Source organism: Lactuca virosa, chromosome 5 (assembly GCF_052849685.1).
Source record: "Lactuca virosa cultivar CGN04683 chromosome 5, Lactuca_virosa_CGN04683_v6, whole genome shotgun sequence".
In the NCBI taxonomy this organism is placed as follows: domain Eukaryota; kingdom Viridiplantae; phylum Streptophyta; class Magnoliopsida; order Asterales; family Asteraceae; genus Lactuca; species Lactuca virosa.
Window position 1 is genome coordinate 174,369,091 of NC_136430.1, and position 7,667 is coordinate 174,376,757.

At 36.7% G+C, this 7,667-nt stretch overlaps 1 pseudogene; it reads right to left on the reverse strand.

Annotated features, from left to right (window-relative positions):
- Positions 1-282: 282 nt before the first annotated feature.
- LOC145112049 (dirigent protein 18 pseudogene) lies at positions 283-4,165 on the reverse strand (annotated as a pseudogene).
- Between the last annotated feature and the right edge of the window lie 3,502 nt (positions 4,166-7,667).

Below are 7,667 nucleotides of genomic sequence, written 5' to 3' on the forward strand. Positions count from 1 at the left end.
GTTAAGCTCGTGCATTTCTCATTCCCACCATTGTTTTCTTCCTCTCATCCATGCCTGGTCAGTCAATAAAGAATCAATTAGTAGAACAACATCAATATTCATAAATCTAAATGCTTTTGTTCTACTGTATTCCATTTTTTCTATTGTTTTCAATGGTTGCTTGTTGTTGAATTACCAAACTTCACAATCACTATGTGTATATTATAATGCGTAGTGTGTAGAACGGGAAAGGTCTTATCTGCTAGCTCTTTATTTATGGAATGTTGACTTCCAAGAGTGTGGTCAAACCCTAAACTTCATAGTCACTGACAACCGAGACATCATACTTCCAATATGGTAAATTCCTAAGAACTTGATACTATCTCCATACTCACCTCCTTCCATCGTCACCGTGAATGTCATCATCTGTCTACTTCCACCTGCCGAGCTTGCAACGTAAACTCCTTGTGCTTTCCTTAACAACTATGATCCCAATTTTGGGTCGATGGTCAGAACATTGTTAGTAACTGTTATGGTTCCAAACCCTAGCCCCTGCCCATCTGGTCCCAAATGGGCAGCGATCTGGTTTTGAACATTTTTTTTGGTTCAGGTGTCTTGCGAATTGGGTGCCAACCAAGCCATTTTCGAGTAGGAATCACGTTGGCTTTTATGGTTGGAATAACGCTATTGGTGTTAGGGATCGCCACCCCATTGTGGTGCCCGGAAACCTATTCGTCTAGCAGAGGGGACTTGACAGTTGTATATGTTACCTAGTAGACGTGTTGCTAGTCTAGCTGTTGGCTTGCTGCCACCAAGAATATCATGCATGTAGAGCTCAAAAACATGTTCTCATCCTCTTCCTCCTGCTACCACCAATATTGGATCTACTGAGGACAGGCTCAAGATTACCATGATCATGAAGACCAATGAGAAAAATTGCTTCGACATCTTGAAGGTTGTATGTGAGCGAATGAAAGAGAGATGGAAACTTGTCGTTTTGGATGGTTATGGAGGTATGGAGGTGGTGCTTAAATACCAAATAATAAAACAGACAAAAGTATAAATAAGAAAATGGAGTTGGTCTCACTTAAAGTTGTCATTTTTGACATATATTCAACCTGTAAAGGGTTTTAATCTTTTTCATTAAAATCAGTTCTTACATAGAGGAAGATGATGAACATGAGAGGGATGGGCCCCAAGTTTTTATCTATATGTCACTCAAAGTGGCTAAAGCAAGTAAATGGGGCTAAAAATATCACGTAGCCACGAGTTGGTTCCCTCATAAAGCCACGAGAATAGTTTAGAGTCTAAAAGGATCAATCCTATATATACACGTTCTCTAATCAAGATGTCTCCACAACAACGATCATGGTATCTAGCCACATCACAACAGCCTAAACTTGATCTAGGAACCCTATTTTTTATGCTCTTTAAGTACTCCTTATGTTCCTGTCAGCCTCTATGGTGTTCTTCCTCTGGTAACAAATTGATGCCATCGATCTTCTGGCAATTTTGTCCCTTGCCTTCTACTACCGTGTGACATCCCCAGATTCGCGGTCATTTTAAAAATTTTATTTATGCTTTATGTGAAAATCAGAGTATTCATTTTAAAGAATAATATTGCGGAATTTGTTCCTAGAAAACATGATAAATTTATTATCAAAGCATTTCCGCAGAAATGTATTTTTTTATATTAAAACATTGGGATTTAATCGTCAACATAGAAACATAAGAATAAACAGACCATACATTCATTTATACTAATGATTTACATCTCCGTTAATCTCTCAGTGTAAAGTAGCTTCGTATCGACACCTGTGATAGAAATAAACTAAGTGGGTCAGGTTGGGAAACCTGGTGAGTACATAGGGTTTTTAACCCACAATAATATAGTTATTATGTTTAATCATCAAACAATTAACCCAACTTCCCATCCCCATTATCTTCTTTATTCTTACGGATCTACCCTAAGAATCATCTATTCTTTATTCATTCATTCCTAAGGATTGTCCTAAGGAATAGGCACGAAGTCCATCGCTGCTAAGGTTTATCCAATAGGTACTATGTCCATAGTTGCAGATGTTATCTATTAGCCACTACGTCCATAGCTACCAATGTTCATCTATTGGGCACTAAATCCATAGTTGCCAACATTCACTTATAAGGCACTAAGTCCATAGCTGCCAACGTTCACTCATATATAGTTTAAATCAAGTAAAACGTGTATATTTTGTTCATCGAGCATAGATATCGAGAACACAGATAATATGCACACATAGCACGTAATTTATATTAAATACTTCATACGTATGTGTCAGATGAAAGTAACTATGCACTCACTTGTTAAAGTGATGATTCCAAACTCGGGCAGCGCTTCGTTTCTAACAATTTTATTTTCCTTCGGTGAAACCTAGTATCATTATCGCTAGATTTTAGTCTAATATTTATAGCGACTATTTATGCAACGATATTGTTTTATAAGTGTTAAACAATTCCTTTTCAACCAATATGTACAGAAACGGGCCAGACATAAAACACCGGAGAGCGGGACCATTTTGGCATTATAACACTTCTAAAATCCAACAACCATATGCGGCCCTTCAAACCAAATTCCTCGTACTACGAGTAGTTAAAAGATATTATAATAACACTTTGTATATTATATTTTATAATATATTTATTTTTTATAAGATCATAATAACAATATTGAAGCTAAACATAAACTATACTTAAAGTAGTGTAAGCCTAACTCGCTTACCGGGAGGTTTGGCTAGGAACCGGGCTCTGCGGGTGCAGAACTTCCGAGCCGAAAAGCTCTTCTTCTCGGAGCCTTATGGCACTCCGAGACTCGCCTCTTAGCACTTGGGAAGTACTAATGGTTGGGAGAGGTTTAGAGAGAAGTTAGAGAGAGATAGAGAAGGGTTAATGTGTGAAGAAATGGAGTGAACCTCCCGTGCTACTTATAGGCTGGGCTACGCATGCTTTGTACACTGTGCGTACGAGGCTATGCGCCGCGTACGAGGGGGGCAGGTGTTACTGATCCAAAGCGAGGCTGTGGTGAGAAAGCAAAGGTTGAGATTTGGCCACGTCACCCTCCTCACAATAGTTTATTCCCGACTTCTAAATTATGTAACTTTCAAATACGAGCTCTGTGTTCGACATTCTTTATATCCACACATAGGTGGCGACAAACTCTACATCTTTCGTTTAGAATCCATATGCTAATTTTGAATTTATTTTTAAAATTATATTTAAACAGGCCTGGACAGGTAAAGTCCGTTAAAAATTCATAACTTTGTCATCCGACGTCCAGTTTTGTCTCTCTTTATATCGTTGTTGTTATTAACGAGATATTTGATTCTCGTTTAGATTGTGTCAGCTAAAAGTCGGTCGATCTAAAATTCGAATTTCGGGTTGTGCACTGCTATGCTAAATCTTAGAAAAATCATAACTTCCTCATACGAAGTCAGATTTGGACGTTCTTTTTATGCATTCTCTCAGTTTAACGTATACTACAAATTTATTTTAGATCGTTAAAGCTAAAAATTACTTTATCACAAACTCACTTTTTACGTCACAAACTCACTTTTTCCAAGTCACCATACAAGAATTTCACATAGTCATTTAACATATCGGATAACATAACAAAGCTTTATATTATTTCTTGAAACGATTACATAGATGTTCAAGTTCACCCTATACTAGGCCTCTTATAATAGACTATAGCACATGATACTATCTATATGGATACTTCATATCCCGATCGTTGGATATATATAGATCCTCACTCCAGATCTCTTGCATTATCACCTGCTTCGTCAAGGATCATTTGAGATGCTCATGCCTTTGGATTTGGAGGTGAATTTGGCCTTGATGCTTCAATTTTCTTTGGGCAGTGCCTTTCTACCTTACATCCATAACACACCTTCTTGGCAAATGTACACTCATTGGCGTAATGCCCAGTCTTCCCACACTTGAAATAAGTCACCTTCCTTCCATATTTTCCAGAGTGTTTCTTTTTGCACTTCTCACACCATTTTTCTTTACCATCTCCTCCTCCATACCTTGAGAAAATTTTGTTCTTGTTGGACCTTGAAGATCCCTCGGATTTCCTCTTCTTGGCAACTTCAACCTTGTTGGTAATTCTGCCTTTGATCATTTCTTCAACGGACTTAGCAACCCACATGGTTGCCTTAAGAGTTAGTGCCTGGCGTATTTGAACGGTAGGTTCGTCCTTATTTTGTTGAAGTAAACACATTGTCTCTTCCATCTGACGATCCAACATCATTTTCATCATCGCTTGTACTCCTGCCATCGTGATTGGCTCGGGTACAACTGCTACTTCTAGTGCACTCTCAAACACATGTGGCCAAGGCTGCGGGTTACCTCTTTCCAATCCACTTCGGTTCTCAACATGTTGATCTATACACCAAAACAAACGTTTGATGTACAGTTACGAGAATTTCGATAGGGAAAGCTTTAATTACGGTAGACGTATAAATATCCTTATCTTTTCGAAAAGTTACATGACAATTCTAATACTGTAATTAAACGTTTAGAAATCTGAACACACAAAGTTTGCAGATCTGGTTGGCAACATACCATAGATCCACTCAAACGATAGCATCATAAAGCATCACAAATCATTTAGCACAAAAAATCAATTTAGGCATCTTCCCTAGATAAGCTAGTGCTTGTGTCTATTCAGGTGTACTACCTAAAATATGTTAGACACACTCTTCACGATCATCGCTTAGCATTCTAATTTTAAGTTTAGAAATAAATATTTATTCCTAGTTCGCTTAAACTAATGCTCTGATACTAACTGTGACACCTCCATATTCGCGGTCATTTTAAAAATTTTATTTATGCTTTATTTGAAAATCAGAGTATTCATTTTAAAGAATAATATTACAGAATTTGTTCCCAGAAAACATGAAAAGTTTATTATCAAAGCATTTCCGAAGAAATGTATTTTGTTTATATTAAAACAGTGGGATGTCATTGTCAATATAAAAAGATAAGCAAAAACAGACCTTACATTCATTTATACTAATGATTTACATCTCCGTTAATCTCTCAGTGTAATGTAGTTTCGTATCGACACCTGTGATACAAATAAACTGTGTGGCTTAGGTTGGGAAACCTGGTGAGTACAAAGAGTTTTCAACCCACAATAATATAGTTATTATGTTTAATCATCAAACAATTAACCCAACTTCCCATCCCCATTATCTTATTCATTCTTAAGGATCTACCCTAAGAATCATCTGTTCTTTATTCATTCATTCCTAAGGATTGTCCTAAGGATTAGGCACGAAGTCCATGGCAGCCAGGGTTTATCCAACAGGCACTAAGTTTATAGCTGCCGATGTTATCTATTAGGCACTAAGTCCATAGCTGCCAATGTTCATCTATAGGGCACTAAATCCATTGCTGCCAGCGTTCACTTATAAGGCACTAAGTCCATAGTTGCCAGGGTTTTTAGAGTACACCTGGTGAGCACATCGTTCACAACACCTACAGGTTGCGAGCGTGCTAGCGTTCCACTGGACTGTCTAGAATAGTCCGTGATCGTCATCTATACTCTGCTAGATGACTGGATCATCACTTGGGTCAAGGCTTCTCATCATCTTTCACCTTTCATCGTCTATATCATCTTTCGTCTACCCATCTTTACCCAATATATTTATAGGGATAAAAGTACATATATAGTTTAAATCAAGTAAAACGTGTATATTTTGTTCATCCAGCATAGATATCAAGAACACAGATAATATGCACACATAGCATGTAATTTATATTAAATACTTCATATCTATTTGTAGGATGAAAGTAACTATGCACTCACTTGTTAAAGTGATGATTCCAAACTCGGGCAGCGCTTCGCTTCTAACAATTCTATTTTCCTTCGGCGAAACCTAAAATCATTACCGGTAGATTTTAGTCTAATATTTATAGCGACTATTTACGAGAGATATTGTTTTATAAGTGTTAAACAATACTTTTCAACCAATATGTACAGACGGGGGCAAGACATGAGACACCGGAGGGCACTACCATTTTGATATTATAACACTTCTGAAATCCAACAACCCTATACGACCCTTCAAACTTGATTCCCCGTACCGCGAGTAGTTAAAAGTTATTATAATAACACTTTGTATATTATATTTTATAATATATTTATTGTTTATAAGTTCATAATAACAATATTGAAGTTAAACATAATCTATACTTAAAGTAGGGTTGGCCTAACTCACTTACTGGGAGGTTTGGCTAGGAACCGAGCTCTGCGGGGGCAAAACTTCCGAGCCGAAAAGCTCTTATTCTCTTAACCTTCTGGTGCTCCTAGACTCGCCTCTTAGCACTTGCGAAGTACGAATGGGTGGGAGAGGTTTAGAGAGAAGTTATAGAGAGAAAGTGATGGGTTAATCTGTGAAGAAAAGGAGTGAACCTCGCATGCTATTTATAGGCTGGGATGCGCAAGTACGCTGGGCGTATTCCTCGGAGTATTGTGTGCATACTCTATACACTGTGCGTACCAAGATACGCTATGTGTACGAGTGGGGAAGGTGTCACTGATCCGAAACGAGGCCGTGGTGAGCAAGCAAAGGCTGAGATTTGGCCACGTCACGCTCCTCACAATAGTTTATTCACGACTTCTAAATTACGTAACTTTCGAGTACGAGCTCTGCTTTCGACATTCTTTATATCCACGCGTAGGTGGTGACGTACTCTACATCTTTCATTTAGACTCCATCGGCTAATTATGAATTGATATTTTAAGTTATATTTTAATTGGACTGGACATGTAAAGTTCCTTAAAAATTCTTAACTTTGTCATCCAACGTCCGTTTTCGTCTGTCTTTATATCGTTGAGTTGTTATTACTGAGATTTTCGATTCTTGTTTAGATTGTGTCGGCTAAAAGTAGGTCGATCTAAAATTCGAATTCAGAAAAGTCATAACTTCCTCATACGAAGTCAGATTTGGACGATCTTTTTATGCACACTCTCGTTTTAACGTATCCTACAACTTTATTTTAGATCGATAAGGCTAAAAATTTCTTTATCGCAAACTCACTATTTACGTCACACAACGTCGTGTCGGTTTTGTTGCGAAACTTTAACAGGTCATAATTTATTCGTTATAACTCGGATTTCAGCGTTCTTTATAACAAAAAAATATCAAAAAATCGATTTTTTAATTTTTTTTCAAAGAATTTATAATAGAACCTGCGGTTTTTAAGAATATAAACTCAAAAAAAAAAAGATTTGTGATCTCTAAGTATTTTTTTATGCATTTTTATGATTTTTAGAGTTTTTTTAAGATTTTTTTGTTTTCCATACAATACCGCCCAACATATATATATATATATATATATATATATATATATATATATATATATATATATATATATATATATATATATCAAGTATGAGTAAAAAGTTGATAGAAACCTTGAGGACTATTTTTGACCTTATGGTTGAAAAAATAAATGGCTAGGATTTGATTTTATTTATCGTCAAAATCTCGCAAGATGATATGACATTTTCGTAACTAATTGCGAGATTTTGATAATTTCCGGGCAAGGTTAATTGTTTGAACGGTACAAGTGATAAAAACAAAAAGATTAAAAGAAAAAAACGATAATGAAAAGGAAAATCCGGCCATGTGGCCTCTCTA